This window comes from Sciurus carolinensis, chromosome X (genome assembly GCF_902686445.1).
Source record: "Sciurus carolinensis chromosome X, mSciCar1.2, whole genome shotgun sequence".
NCBI lineage: Eukaryota > Metazoa > Chordata > Mammalia > Rodentia > Sciuridae > Sciurus > Sciurus carolinensis.
The window spans coordinates 71,096,226-71,112,794 of NC_062232.1; the positions used below are offsets into that span (position 1 = coordinate 71,096,226).

The following is a 16,569-nucleotide window of genomic DNA, read 5'->3' on the forward strand; positions in this document are numbered from 1 at the left end:
TTGTAGCATCTTGGTTTCTTTGGGGGAACTTTCTTCCTTTGCTTTTTCATGTTGTTTGTCTGTCTTCTCCTCTAGCAGTGCAGATCCGAGCTATTACAGTTTCTACCCTATAGACTTATAGAGTCCTTGCAGGTTTCCAATACATCACCTTTCAGGGGGAGATCAGTGTTAACAACTTTGTGTGCAATCAATATGCAGCCTTAGACCAAGCAGCTCCTTTAAGCTGTTTACAGTTTTGTTGCAATAAATTGAAATGGTGTGTTCGATATCTACAATATAAACATTACATTTGCAAACAGGTCTACAGTTTCTGTGCACAAAAACAGAATCAGGGCATGTAGGATGAGATGTTAATGAGGTAAGTGGTGAGACTATAGAAGTATTAGATCATAGGAAGCATGAAAGAGGAATCTAAAGATGTTTGATGTTAGCAGGAAAAAAGAGAGAAAGTGACTCCAGGGACACTGATAAGTGTGAGGAAACTGTAGAGAGTAAAAATAAAATAGAATAGAATAAAAAAAAAGAGAAAGAAAAAATTTAAAAATGTAAAAATAAAAGAATATACAACAAAACTGTAAGATACTAATCAGACATTGCATTCCTCAGTAGCCTGATGTGTAAAAAGTACTTGGTTTTGAAAATGTTGGGGATGTGAGAGCAGGAAAAGAAAGAAAGAGAGAAAAACATCTTGATTGAGAATTTAGCAATTGCTTCTGCTTTGAGTTCAGTATCTTCTCTGCTTCCCTTCTCATCTGAGAGGTGGGGTTGTCTGGTTTGCTGGTATCTCTACCCTCAGGATGGTGAAGTTTACTGGTGTGGTAAGGTTAGTCTTAGAGGTGGAATTCCTGAAAGTGGGGTATAGAAATTGCCGGTCCCCATTGGATAACTCCACCCCAGGAATCTTCTTTGGGATGCACTTTTGTGATGTAGGAGCTGGGTCTTAGCCTCTTACTTCACCTGTGGATTCCGCACTTCTTGTCTTTAATTTATTCTTTAAACTAGATATCTCCCTCCCAGGCTATTTTGACTTCCCAATCAGGAGCCTCTCTTTCTGGAGGTCCTGAGGACTTGGTGCTGAGACCTGTGCTCCTGTCTTATGTCAGGCAGATCAGGATCAGGTGTTGAGAACTGCAGGTCAATGTAGCAGCAAATGCTAGGCTGGGTTGTTGCCTGGGGTGGCAGTGTTGGGAGACTGTAGGTATCTTGATAGTGAGCTTCCAGTCCCTGGCTGGTGTCCCAAGATGGAGGCTTCCCAAGTAAAGATGGCAATGGCAGTAGTGGAGGTAACCCAAGACAGTGGCAATGGTGTCCTAAAATGGAGGTGACCACTTTCACAGATGGGGGAGTGAGGAAGGACTGTGCAGTGGCAGTTGGGCAACCTGTTCAGAGATGCTGTGCTGTGGTCTGTGGTTCTGTGGCAGATGGCTGCCTCTAGGCCCTGTTCAGTGACCCCAAGTGGAGTCTACCACACCGAGAGGGCTATGGCAGCAGTTATAGTGTCCCAAGATGGAGGCGACCTGGGAGGATCCACATTGGTTGATTGGGAACCAGGTGTGCTGCCAGCGGGGATCCCACATTTTCACTTTAATATAACTTTATGAATCAAAGTTGACTGGTCCTTCTGAAAAGCTATCTTTCTGACCATAAAAGATGGAAGTTCTGCATGTTCCTGAATCCCATGATAAGTAATCACCAAGTTATTTATTTATTTATTTTCCTTATTAAACATATGAATTACATACCTGCTCATGTTATCTTCATTTTCTTACACATACTCTATTTACCTCATTAGAGAATATGACTTCTGTTTTACTGCTCTACTAAAATGTTATTTTTGGGGGGAGCAGGTGGTACTAGGGATTGAACCCAGGAGAGTTTTACCACTGAGCTATGACCCCAGTTGTTTTCATTTTTTGAGATAGTATCTCATTAAATTGTGGGAAGTCTAACAAAATTGATGAATGATATTGGTGTAGAACTTGCAATCTTCCTGATTTATCCTCCTGAGTTGCTAGGATAAAATGCTATCCTTGAAAACCAAATTTCTTCTCTTTATGGTTCTGTAAAACTTAACAGTTTTTAAAACTTCACTCTTACTAAACAGCGTGGAAGTACTTTCTGAACTTCACACACACTGGGATACATAGATTCTCATGTTAGTACATTTTTGAAGGCAAACACACACACACACACACACACACACTCTCTCTCACAAGCATATGCCATACAAATATGGTGTCCACACAATATGGTTTTAAATATTTGTAGCTCAGGTTTAGCATTGTTTTCAGGCATTATTATCCCTGATGATGGGATGTAGTTTGCTCATTTACATTCAGTTCAGAATTTCGATTTTTTCTGTCTTTGAAGGTCATGTATATTTATACTCTGTGTTTAATCCCATCTTAACTTCTTGGGCACCATGTGTACTTCTTATTCTTCACTGGCATGGTAACTTGAGAAATAATGTTAAGTTTGCTTTTTCTTAGTGCAAACAAACAATGAGTATGCCATTATCCTCTATATTCATATTTTCAAATTTTGGAGGGATTTTATTGATATTCTTAATATAGAAGATAATTCTACAGTGAGAGCACAATATAGATATCTCTTCTCAGAGATTTTACCACATCTAATTTCTAATTCCTTTGTTTCTTTTCTCTTTTCCTTCCTTTGCTCAAAGAATTTTTATGTATTTTGGAGGTGGGCATTATCATGGTTCTCCTTGATTGCAAATATTTGAAATTTTTCTTGGTTTACACTTGAAAATTGAATAAAGGCACTGGCACTTTAAAGACAAAAATATTAAAGTATAATGTCTAAATTATCAGCTTTTTCTGTGACAACTTCCCTAAAGAAATGGGTAGCACTATTTTAGATTTCTGGGTCATGGAATCAACAGGAATATAATATATATATTTCACATATATATTCTATAATAATGTATAGATAATAACATTACTAACAGCATTTTATTCACATAGCATTTGTTCAACAAATATTTAATACAAATATTTTCTTAGGAAAAATATCTGACCTGGAAGTATTGCTGCTACTTTATTAATATATTGCAGTACTTATCATATTTTGAACATTTGAATATTATCAAATTCTAGAGCAAATATTTTGCCATTGTTAACAATACAACCTTGGTGTTTGAAAATATATTTTGAAATTCAGACATTTCATCAGCTTCATCACTTTCTAATATGAAACTTCAGTGAAAGTTCGGAATTCTATAATATAGAAGATTAGCTAGTACAAATATTGTGATTTTATTTTAATAAAAAGGAGACAAAAAGCTACCTTAAATTATCACAATTTTATAGAACTATTACCTGAAAAACAACATGGAATTTCCTCAAAAAATTAAAAAATCCTATGATTCAGAAATACCAATACCTGGGATATATATCTAAGGAAGTAAAATCAGTAGTTGAAAAGATATTTGTACTCCAATTTTTACTGTAGCACTATTCACAGTAGCCCCAAAATAGAAATAATCTAAATGTCCATCAATGAATGAATGGATAAAGAAAATATGGTACATATATAAAATAGAATACTCTTCAGCCATAAAAAGAATGAAATCCTGTCATTTGTGACTATGAATGGACATGAAGATCCTTAGGTTAAATTAAATAAACCAGGTATAGAAAAACAATAGTGCATGATCTCACTCACATGTACACTATTAAAAAGTTCAACTAATAGAATCTAATGGAGAGTTGAATGGGGGAAAAAAGGGGGAGAGTTCAATCAATGAGTACTAAGTTACAATTAGGTAACTGTAGATGACAATTATGTACTGCAGAGTTCAAAAAAGTAAATAGGAAGAAATGATTTTGAAAGTTTTCACAATAAACAATAAATGTGTGAAGACATAAATATTCATAACATGCTTGAAACAAATACAGTGTATACATGCAATGAAACATAACATGGAACCCCCTCAGTATGTTAAATTTTATGATATTGTATATCAGTTAGGATAAATGTAAAATATAAATGAAAAAATTACCCCAATTTTTTACATAACTTTCAAACTGAACCTGTTTATGACTAGAATACCTGTTACAGAAGTCTTTAAGAAAGGTGGATAAAAACAATTAATAGTTTCTACATTGTAAGTTTGAGAGCAAGAGTCAAATAGAGATACCCTCATCTACTCTTTTTAAATATTTTATATTTTATCATTCTAATGTTCATTCTAATTACATATCAAATAAATATTCTGTTTATGGATTAAAACATTTTGAGTGTATAATATGTGCTAAGCACTATTATAATGATAGCAGATACATAGTGATAGCAGAATACAATGTAGTTAGGATCCTTATTAAATTGTTAGACCAGAGGGAAAGACAATAATAAAGCATCAGCATAATTATATAATTAAAACTAGTAAAAATGTGTGACAATTGGAAAATAATTATTTCATTGATAAAGCAAGTTTAACAGCACAACTTAAAAACTAATTACAAATGTCACCTCTATCCTTTCAAATATTTAGAGGACTCTGATTATATTCCACTGTTACTTATAAAATTTAAAGAAATCTTCCCATTTCTTAGAACCATGGATCTCACTGAATTCTCTCAATTCCTTTTCACAAATTAATCTTTAATCTAATCCACACCAATCCAATTTTATTCCAATCTGTTACCCAAGTGCCACCCTTTTCTGTTGCCACAACAAATCACATTATACCACCATATGCTTTCACTTGCGAGTAAGTTTCTTCTTTGTAGCTTTTAATTTTTACCTTAAAAAAATCTGTGTTAAATTGAAAATATACCCAAACAGAGAGGATAGGTATATTTTCTTGTTGATGATGAAAGAAAAGGAGGAGGGGAATTGGGAAACACTATGAACTCCATGCATTAATATAATCTTGATTATTACACTTTATCCTTGTCCCTGAATTAAGTTCTGTACTTAAATGTACTCCTAAACTCCAAACCCACCACCAAACTCCGGACATTTACTCTTTTCCTTGGTCCATGTGAGAGAATCTTCTTGGTGACTTTGGAGGTAGTACTGTGGAGAACTTGATTAATTATAATTCATTATAAAAAAGATTGGTAAAAGGAGGCACTAGAAGTCTCTTATGCGATGCTATTCCCAACATGAATTATTTCTTGGTTTATTGTATGCACAACTGAGTCTATATAATTCTTTGGATGTGCATGTACCCAGTTATATCACTCAATTATACCAACATAAGCACTTTTTGTTGATCATCACTGTGAGCAGTTATAAATATATGTAATGAATTCTAATCAGTTATTGATCCTATTATTTTCTTTTCTTAAGATGTGGAAGTCTTGAAATAAATTTGTTGAAACTTTTGGTCCAAAATTCACTATGTAACCTTGAAGAGTATTACACAACTTTAGCCTCTGCATATCTCCATACATGGCCATCTTTGTATCATTACTGTGGTACTAACTTGAACCTAAAATTATTTTCTCTAGACCCAGGATATTAGACTTTTTTCATGTTTTGTGTAATGAGTATAACATGCTAGAGATTCCAGCACTTGCTTGCTTATAATTCTAACAGTCTTGGACACATCTTGAGGATATGGTAATGTTCAATGGCACCATATATTTGTTTGTAACTACTCAAGTTAGATCTGTCAGAAATCTCCTCTAAGATTTAAAAAAAATTCTTGAATTTATTTAAAAAATTTGATGACAATTGCAATGCAGTGTCTCGGTAACAATAAATTGGCATTCATGAAAACTCAGTATGGTTGAAGACTTTATACTTTGCTACAGTTGGCTGTGAAATAGGCAAACAAATAAACAAACAAATAGTAAAACTATGGTGAATTATTTTGTTAAGCATAATAAATACAAATATTTCTAGGCAAATTTGAGATGCTGTCTTATTAGTATTAATAAACATAAATATTTTCCAAATTTCCTAATTAATCCTACACATACTTAGCATTGAAACTAGAGATCATTCTTTTTGGGTATTTTAAAGTCAAGACTGGGTTAATAATATTCCTGGACTGAGCGTGGTGGTGTTCATCTGTAATCCCAGCAACTGGGGAGGTTGAGGCAGGACAATTACGAGTTAAAAGCCAGCCTCAGCAATGACAAGGCACTAAGCAACTCAATGAGACTTTGTCGATAAATAAAACACAAAATAGGGCTGGGGCTCAGTAGTAGAGTGCCCCTGAGTTCAATCCCCAGTACCAAAAAAAGAAAAAGTAAATTCCTGGATCCACTTGGTTATGAGAAAAGTTGGTACTTACATCATTCAAAGTAAAGAAATTGCAAAAACACACCAAGGTCTGTCTTTTAACATGACCTGTGTCTCATTTTATAATTATGCTGCATGATTTATCCAGGTACCAATCAGAAAAATGAGTGAAGACTCTAAAACTATATTTTGCACAAAATGATAAAATTCTAAAGTCCAAGGAACTATAAAAATTATGAAAAGTTGAAGTAATTCTGTCCAAGGAATTAGAAAAAAATTCCCTAAGAAATTAACCTTCCATCTTAGCTCTGAAGGATAAGGAGAGTTTAAATAAAAATAAACATTGTAAAGGATAGAGAGGATTTATATTTCATAATATTATATATACCACACTTTTATATCATTAAACAAGTTTTGCTTTTTTTTATCATTTAAGGAATTCCTTTGTTAGGTGGAACACTGGACTTCTTCCATCATCAAAAAATAGTCAGTTAATGTAGATGAACATACTAAACATTTGAACATCACCTAATGATAATTTCTTGAGTGTATTTTTGCAGAATATTCTGCATTTTTATTCAGTTTTAGCCATATACTTTCACAGGATTGCACAAAGTTTCTAAATATGTAAAAAAATATCTGAAGTTTCTCTACAGCCTAATGAAAATATGTAATAGTTGCAGCTTCTGATATTTTCTTGTATTTGTCTATGGTAAGTTAAGATAGAACAGATTCTTACCCATGTAATACAATTTGAAGGATATGAAAAACCCAACTTCAAAAATATTTATGATAAAATTCCTTCTCCTAAACAAGTAGTACTTTAAGACATAGAATATCCCCTGTTAACCTGTAAATATCGGACTTGGAAAGTGTCACCTGGGAATCTCAAAAAAAAAAAAAAAAAAAAAAATCTCTCCCTGGAGTCAGGAGACTCTCAGTTATTACCCAAAGATGCACATTTTATAGCATTTTGCACACTGTGTGTTATATATTTTCTTATCTGATATTCCAACTGGACTCTAAAATCCTGAAGGTAAAGGTTAATCATTGAATTATATTTGTTTTTATATCTACATCTTGTAACATGAAATTCAGTAAATAAAAGATACTTATTAGTTATGTTCGAATGAATATCAGTGCATAGTATACTAAAACCAAAATGTGAAAAAAATTTTAGAAAATATTGATCATGTCAAATAATCCAGGGCCAAATAAAAACAACTCAGGAGGGAGTGGGGTATGAAAAATGGTGGAATGGGACAGACATCATTATCCTATGTACATGTATGATTACACGAATGGTATGAATATACATTGTGTACAACCATAGAAATGAAATGATGTACCCCATTTGTGTACAATAAATCAAAATGCAGTCTGTAAAAATAAAAATAAAAAAACTCAGGAAAATTCACGTTCATACTGCAGAAAGATGTGTTCAGAAACTTTTAAATGACATAGTGTCATGCAGCAGCATGATGCTACTAAACTCAAATGAAGGCATGTGTTGGTAGTAATGTTAAAGAAAAAATAGAGAAAATCAAGAACAACTTGCCACTTTGCCCATGAGAATTACAAATACCATTATGTGGTCAGTATTTCTAAAGCAATCTTAATGTACTGAAGTGATATGTTCATTGTTGTTTAAATGGATTCTGTTTAGGAATTCAAAGTTATTCTTCTACATTTTGTACTCAGTTTGTGCTCTTCAGTATGATGTTAATTCTTTTTTATTATATAATCTAAGACAGTAAAAATTATGTCCAAGTTATCAAATAATTATGAACAGAGATAGTGTTTCTTGACACTCTAATCTTAACTACCATCTCCTTTGTTCAAAATACATTTGCAAGAAACTCATAATCATGAATTGTCTTCGAGTTACAGATTATGGAAAAGAAACCAATAGTTTTTCATATTCATAATAGAAATAATACTTATGGTAATGTCCACTGCTATAGAAACTTCAGCAAAAAGTATTTGCCTTTTGTCTTCAATCCTAATCATTTCTCATATATCTAGCTTATAATGACATACTTGCCCAGTGTTCATTCATTGCACCTGATTGCCTGTTGTTCACTAAGATTTTTAATTCCCTGTCCAGAACTACATTAGTAAAGTCAATACTTCATAGAAAAAGGGAGTGAAAAATAATTGCCAGCTCCCCAAAAGTACTGGCAAGAAGCATTAAGAGTTGAGAGTTTGACCAGCAAATTCTGTATTTCTTCTCCCTGATTGCAAACCATCATCAAGATAATGAAAAGAAAGCATATACTGACTTTTGAGGAGGAAATAACTTTAAGAGAATGTGGGGTTAATTGCTTTTTCAGTCTCCCATAATGACTTTGATTAAAGTAAAGCAGATTAAATACATTTACACAAAAACAGTATTGTTGAGAAAACAAAGCTGGTTTTAAAAATAAAACACTAGTAAGTTTGCTAGTGCTAAACCAAGACTGTGAAATATTAAGAATAGAAGCAGAACAAAGTAAATTAAACTATTAAATTCCAGAAAGATTTAGAATGGATTGCTAAGTGAATCTGGAATTTAATAATAGTGATTTCCTATTCAAATGAAATTAAAACTAATATGTAGAGAGATAGAATAAAGATTTGGCATAAGTATGCATCCTTTTCTCACCATTATTCTCTCTTCTTCTGAAAGGGACTTCTTATCTAGATGAAAGCTAGGCAACTCACCAACTGATTAAAATATATTTAAACTGTCTTATGAAAGGAAAAAAATTATAGTCTTATCTCATTGATAGAAAGATCTCCATATTTTACAAAAATTAACCAATGGCAAATAATTAAATGCTAGTCTTTTTAATACCTGAATAACATGTTTCATGTTTATAGGTAGTTGAAACTAAAGTTCAAGAACTACTTGACTAGCTTTGAAATAATATTAGAACTTTTGGACAATATCTTTTTAAAATGTGTTTATTTGATGTTATTGACCCTGAGTATAATTAGCCATATGATAGAGTTAGAATTTATAAATTTCATTATTATGTCCACAGAGGAAACAACAAAAATACCAATGAATTATTTTCAGAAAGAGAGGTGTGTGTATGTGTGTGTCTTTGTCTATGTGTGTGTGTGCGCATGTGCACACAGGTATAGGCGGTACCATTACTTATCATTGTTTGTTCTTCTATATACATACCTGACTAGTGCTAATAAACTAGTTTGGTAGTCTGTCAGCATCTCTTTGCACAATGTCACTAGAGACATCTAATAGTGAATTCATGTTAGGAAAAAGAATGTAGAACACAGTAAGTTTTAAAGTCAAAAGGGAGGGGGCTGGGGTTGTGTCTCAATGGTAATGCACCCACCTAGCATGTGTGAGGCACTGGATTCGATCCTCAACACCACATAAAAATAAATAAATAAAATAAAGGCATTGTGTTCATCTACAACTAAGAAATATTAAAAAAAAAAAGTAGGGAGGAGTAATTTTGAAGAAATCATTCTGAATATCCATTAAATTATCATTTATTTAATTCTATGAAAACATGCTTAGATCTTCTGAACAACACATATTTTTGAGGGGATGGGTACTGGGGATTGGACTCAGAGACACTTGACTACTGAGCCACATTCCCAAGCACTATTTTGTATTTTATTTAGAGACACACTGAGTTGCTTAGTGCCTCACTTTTGCTGAGGCTAACTTTGAACTCACAATCCTCCTGCCTCAGCCTACTGAGCTGCTGGGATTAACAGGCACGCACCACCAAGCTTGGTTGAATACCACATACATTATAGACAAAAATTAAATACATTTCATGGAAACCTCTAAAACATTGGCATCGTTGCTTTACATGCATGTAGGGTAGAAGGGATTTATTTCTCATTTCATCTAAGAATTCTGTAAAGTTATAGCCACACCAGGGTTCCAGAGAGTTGGTGTTGGTAATTGAATTTAACATGGGCATTCTTTCTACTGTGCAGACAGCATAGTGGTAACCAGGAATAGTGGCAGCAAAACTTGGAAGCTTATAGTAGTTGAATTCAATTGTTTGACTATTATGTTCAAGAGAGATTTGCCCAAAACAAGCTTCATTAAACTAAGTTATAATTATCTGGAAGCAACCACTCCCTGGGAATTCCTAGATATATTGGTAGAAGGACTTTAAAGCATGCTGTGGTTTTGCATTAACAGGGCAATATCCAGGGAAAGATACTGCATAGTGTTGAAGATGTTTTATTTTTAACTATAAAGCGGAAAGTAATAGGATACACACAAAACGAGGCTTCAGATTGCAACCGTTTCCTACTTATGTGTAATTTCTCTTCTTTTCCTCTCACTTTTTATCTCCTTTTTCTCTTCTCTTTTAAGAAATACCTCTTCTGTTTCCAAATTAGCTTACTTACTTCTGGTAGGAATTAAGAGACACAATGCAGAACAGTATGCCTCTCAGGGAAAAAACATGGTATCTGAGTTATTCTTTGCCAGTTTGGAATACCAAAACCATATCCTTAAAATAATCCATAAACATGGTTAGCAATAAGTAACCAGATATTTCTATGAAATTTTAAAACTTCTATGGTACACATGAAGAAAAATGAAACTTCCGATGAATTTTGAAAAAAAAAAGTTCTTTAAATAACCTTAGGGATTTCTCAGTACTTAGAGTGGAATTAGTAAAATAAGTCAGGTTAATTACTGTTTGAAAAGTATTGTCAAACCATAACTTTAGTCCAGATGAAAGGTAATGACTTTGCTTAGCAAGGTTTTTCTCTCTAAAGTTCTCTACAGTTAAGAAATATGATTAAAATCTCCTTAATTTTTAGCATATCAAATGATAGTGGTTGTGTGAAAATAGTAAAAAACTGAAATTAAAAAATTAATAACAGAATTTGTAAAGTTATGTAATTATTTGTATATTAAAAAAACACATTATAGGGATTGGGCTCCTGGCTCAGTGGTAGAGTGCTTGCCTACCATGTATGGAGCACTGAGTTCAATTCTCAGCACTGTATTTAAATAAATTAAATAAATAAATAAATAAATAAATGTCCCTCAACAACTGAAGAAACTTTTTAAAAAATACACATTATAGGTCATCACTTAGTACAGCTATTTGTTTTACATGACACACTAATAATTAGAAAATATCTGCTTGTATCCTGTCAATTAATGGCAAAAAAAAAATGTCTAAATGACTATGACTTTAAATCATTTATATTTAATCAGGAGAAATCAGAAATATATATAATATTTAATATTCATTCTAATAACTTTAACACCTTAATATAACCACAGAGAGATAAACAGTAGTGTCACAGTTAAGTCCCATAAATGTAAAATTAGGGTAAAATGTCAAATATTATACATAGCTTAGTGGAGTAAATTCAGATGAATGCCATTCATTTGCAATGGCTTAATAGTGCAGCTTTCCTGTTTTCCGATGATAAAGAATTACAGCAGTTGTACAAATTTACTCTCTGTATCTAGACAAATTCTTCATGAAACTGTCAATGTTGTGTACCACTTATTTTTAATACAAAAATAAACATATTTGGGGGAAAATTTCAGGAAAGGTTACACTAATCAATCAGAAATTTTTCTTGTTGTAAATTTACATCTCAAATATTTCAAGTATTTCCTACATATTAGATGAAAAGGGGAAAAAAAGCAAATTTCTGCAAGACCTGAAATTAGTGAGAGTTAACATGTTAATTAAGATATCACTTATTCTGAATCTAGAGTATCACCAAGGAATGAATCAATGTTTAAGGCAGATTTGTCATTCTGATACCCCTTTATAGGAACTTGGTTTCCAGTCACCACATCATGAGATCAAAGGGTCATGCAACTGCTTTTAAATATATTGTCCCAGGGCTGGGTTGTAGCTCAGTGGTAGAGCACTTGCCTAGCATGTGTGAGGCACTGGGTTCAATTCTCAGCACCACATAAAAATAAGTGAATAAATGCTCATCAACATCTAAAAAATTTTTTTTATAAAATAAAATAAATATATCATCCCAGAAGTGACACATAATTATTTCCACTCAGTTCATTAACCATATCTATTCACCTAACACAAACTAACTATAAGGTGAATTGAACATGTAGAGGAAAACATAGATATTCCACATATATGAAATTTTTATACCCCTTTTCTCTGGGACAGTACTCAACAAATGTAATGTATGCATAAATTAATGGATAGTTTTGTTAAAATGCAGATGCTATTCTTATACACCTGAGGTGTTAACTAATATTCATTCTGCTTTTCTAACAATATCCCAAGTGATGCTGATCTGGTCTTAATCCATATTTTTGTTATCAAGATTCCAGGTTACTCTTCTTCATGACTGAATAATATTCCATTGTGTATATATACCACAGTTTATTTATCCATTCATCCGTTAAAGTTCATCTAGGTTGATTTCATAGTTTACCTATTTTGAATTGAGATGCTATAAACATTGATGTGACTGCATCACTGTAGTATGCCGATTTTAATTCCTTTGGATATAAACCGAGGAATGGGATAACTGGATCAAAAGGTAGGTCTATTCCAAGTTTTCTGAGGATTCTCCACACTACTTTCCAGAGTGACTGCACCAATTTGTAACTTCACCAGCAATGTGAAAGTGTGTCCTTTTCCCCACATCCATACCAACATCTATTATTGCCCTAGCAGCGGTCGGAGGTCCTCAGTGGATGGAAGGCGTGGTGCGGTGGAGAAACAGCACACAGAGACACCAAGTGTTCTGAGGCTGAATCTGAATCTTTATTTTTTCTGCCAACCTTTTTATAGATATTTTTCTTTAGTAATGATTATATCATGTTTGGTTAGTTTAAAACAAGAAAAACCTTCCAAGGTACAATCTATGCTTCTTCTCAAAGTACACATTCGCTCTGTATGACAGTCCAGACCAAAACAACATTATTTCCCAGCTAGATTAAAACAACCTTGTGTCCCAGCTAAACTGAAACAAACTTGTCTCCCAGCTAAACTGAGGGCACCATGATCTGCCAGCCTTCAACCTCAAAACAAACACATCACTAGATTTTCTGAGAAACCACCCCACCATGAACTCCAGTGTTTAACAGTGAAAAGTTTTTACTATTATTAAAGGGCAAAGAAATCAACTTATAGTTAATATTTAGTCTATTTTAATTTCATATAATGGAAGACTACAATCTTATTTTGATTCTCAAAGAATTAGACTAAACATAGGAAAAGCACAAATTATATTTATGACTAACCTAAATGTTTTTATTATGTGAAGTATCTCTAGAATCAACTATTAAAACTAGGAAAGCAACGAAGGCTAAACACCACATCCAAGCTCAGAGAAATGCCTCTTTATCCATCTATTATTATACTAAAGCAATCACAGGCTCCTTTAAACTCGAGCACAGCCACAATTGTTTATTTTCGTATATTTTATCTATGTATTACTGCTAAATTTTCATTGTGCACTATTTTGTGTCCCAATACAGTAAAACCTTCCCAATGTTTTTCCAATAAGTTTCTAATGATATATTGATTATTAATATTAAAAAGCAACTACACACGGAGACATGCCACCCCTATGGCCCCCAAGAGGGAGGACGATCAACAGAACCGTGTCAAGTGTTGAGTCTTCTATTCCAACAGACCGTGTCAAGTGTCAGATCCTCTACTCCAACAGAGCCATGTTAAATGTCAGAGTGGCAGGAAAGAGATGCGGCAAATAGCCATTCTAATTGGAGTAATATGAAATCTTAGAGTTCTTTTGATTTGCATTTCTCTAATTACTAGAGATGTGGAAAATAAAAAATAATATTAGGGCATTTGCAGATAAATGGATGGAATTGGAGAATATTATGCTAAGTGAAGTAAGCCAATCCCCAAAATCCAAAGCCTGAATGTTTTCCCTGATAAGTAGATGATTATAAGTAATGGGGGTGGGGAGGTGGGGGGTGAGAATGGAGGAACTTCAGATTATCCAAAAGGAAATGAAAGGGGAGTGTATGAAAATGGTGGAATGAGACAGACATCATTATCCTATGTACATGTATGATTACATGAATGGTATGAATCTACATCGTGCACAGCCATAGAAATGAAATGATGTACCCCATTTGTGTACAATGAATCAAAATGCAGTCTGTAAAAATAAAAAAAAAAGATTCCAGGTTACATATAATTAAATTTCTTAATCATGGTGCATGTGAATGTTCCATTTAACAAACAAAGTAAAATAATTTGCCAAAGTATTTCTTCCAATGTATATCGTTGCAATTGATTTATAGTCTTTTCTTGGATTCACAATCTCATCGATACTCTTGTCAGATATCTTCATTTTACAATAAATGGGAATATTATTGGACCTAATTATAAAACCGATTTGCATTTCCCTGACCATTGACCATTGAAGTTTTGCTTCATTGCATATGTTTGCTTGTCAATTGTTCTTCGTTTATTTAAAATGTTAATTTGTTTCTACTTTAGCTTTATCTTGTGTTACTCAGTTTTTCATCACTGTGACTTAACTGTGACTTGGCATGAACAAATTAGAAGAAGAGAGATTTGTTTTTGGCTCACAGTTTCAGAGGATTCAGTCCATGGTTCACTGGCTCCAAAGCAAAAACATCATGGTGGAAAGGCAGGGGGGAGGAAACCTGAGCAATATGTGGCAGCCAATAAGCACAGAGAGAAAAAGAGAAAAAGGAGAAGGGGCTACAGGGAAGATAAACCCTTTCAGGTCATGCCCCCAGTGACGTACATTTCCAACTATGTCCTCCTCTCAGTAGTCTGTTCACTTATCAATGATGATGGATTAAGCCACTGATAAGATTAGTGATGATCCAATCATTGCCTTAAACCCACACTTCTGAACCTTGCTGCATTGAGGAGAATGATTTCAACAGATGAACTTTAGGGAAGATATTCCAGATCCAAGCAATAACATAGCTCAAGGAAGAAAACCCTGGATTGGAAATTCATAAAATTGCATTTTATTCGGTAGTGTTTCCAAAATACAATCAGTAGCATAGTTGTGGGATCCAGAATGGAACAATAAACTTTCATGCCACCACACCCACCTTCTTGGTTAAGATGGGCTAACACGCAACATCATTTCCCAGTTTTCTTCTTCTTTCCTTTCAGGAAGGAAAACTAAATTCTGAAGCCTGTGAATTTTCAGTAGAAATTTCAGATATTGACTACAGGAAATGAAAGAATATTAATAAAGGTGTGCACAAATAAACATGGTAGAGGTATGTGAGATGATATGAATGGAATAATATTAGTTTTCTACCCATTTTCTATTTAGTTGTTTATTTCAGATTTGCCAATTTTAAAAATTGTGGATAGTGATTTTTATGTATTCATAGTTTCGAGTATCTTCTTAAAGATGATTATGTTTTTAGTTATTATTAATTATTATTATATTATAGATGATTAAATCTTAAAAATATTTTGCTAGATTAAATATTCAGTCATAAGAGACAAAATATTTTATGATATCTTTTATATAAAATGTCCAGAATAGACAAATCCATAGATATATAATTAAATTAATTTATTTCATTGGCTAAAGAAGAGGGAGATTTGGTATGACTCTGAAGAAGTATGCCCTCCCAAAATAATAAAAAAAAAATGTCCTGGAATTAGATAATGATAACAGTTGCATAACCCTTGGACTAGACTAAAATTATTTAATTGTATACTGCACAAGAGGCAAATTTATGATATGTGAATCATATCTGAATAAAGCTATCATAAATAACATAAAAAAGGAAATGAAATCAGTATGTTGAAAAGTATCCAAACTCCTATATTTGTCATAACAATATTCATAATAGTCAAGATATGGAGTCAACTTAAGTGAGCATTAATGAGTAAAGAAAATAGGTATATGTTCATAATAGAATACAATTTAGTCAAAAGTAAAAATTAACTCCTGCCACTGGTGACAATATGGATTAACCTGGAAGGGCACAGACACAAAAAATACTACATGATCTCATTCACGTGTGAACCCTAAAAGAGTTAATTTCATAAAAGCAGAGATAATAATGGTGGTTACCAGAGGCTAGACTGGTCAGTAGGAAAATGGGACTAGGGAGATCTTGGTTAAAGGATACATAGTTAAATTTGATATAATAAATGTTAAGAGATCAATTTTAAAAGATTTTAATGAATGTTAATATATTGTATTGTTGAAAAATGTAATTATGGTGCATATTAAGTGCTCTCATTGCAAAAATAATTGAATGATGCATTTGGAAATTAGCTGGTTTAATCTTTCCATAATGCAGAAATAATTCAAAATTTCATATTGTACATAACAAAAAAATTATTAAAAAATCTTGTGGTAAACCTTAAATATATATAATAA

General features: G+C 32.9%; 1 pseudogene; it reads left to right on the plus strand.

Annotated features, from left to right (window-relative positions):
- The first annotated feature begins 1,241 nt into the window (after window positions 1–1,241).
- Window positions 1,242–16,569, plus strand: part of LOC124971543 (translation machinery-associated protein 16-like) — a 23,686-nt pseudogene continuing 8,358 nt past the window's right edge.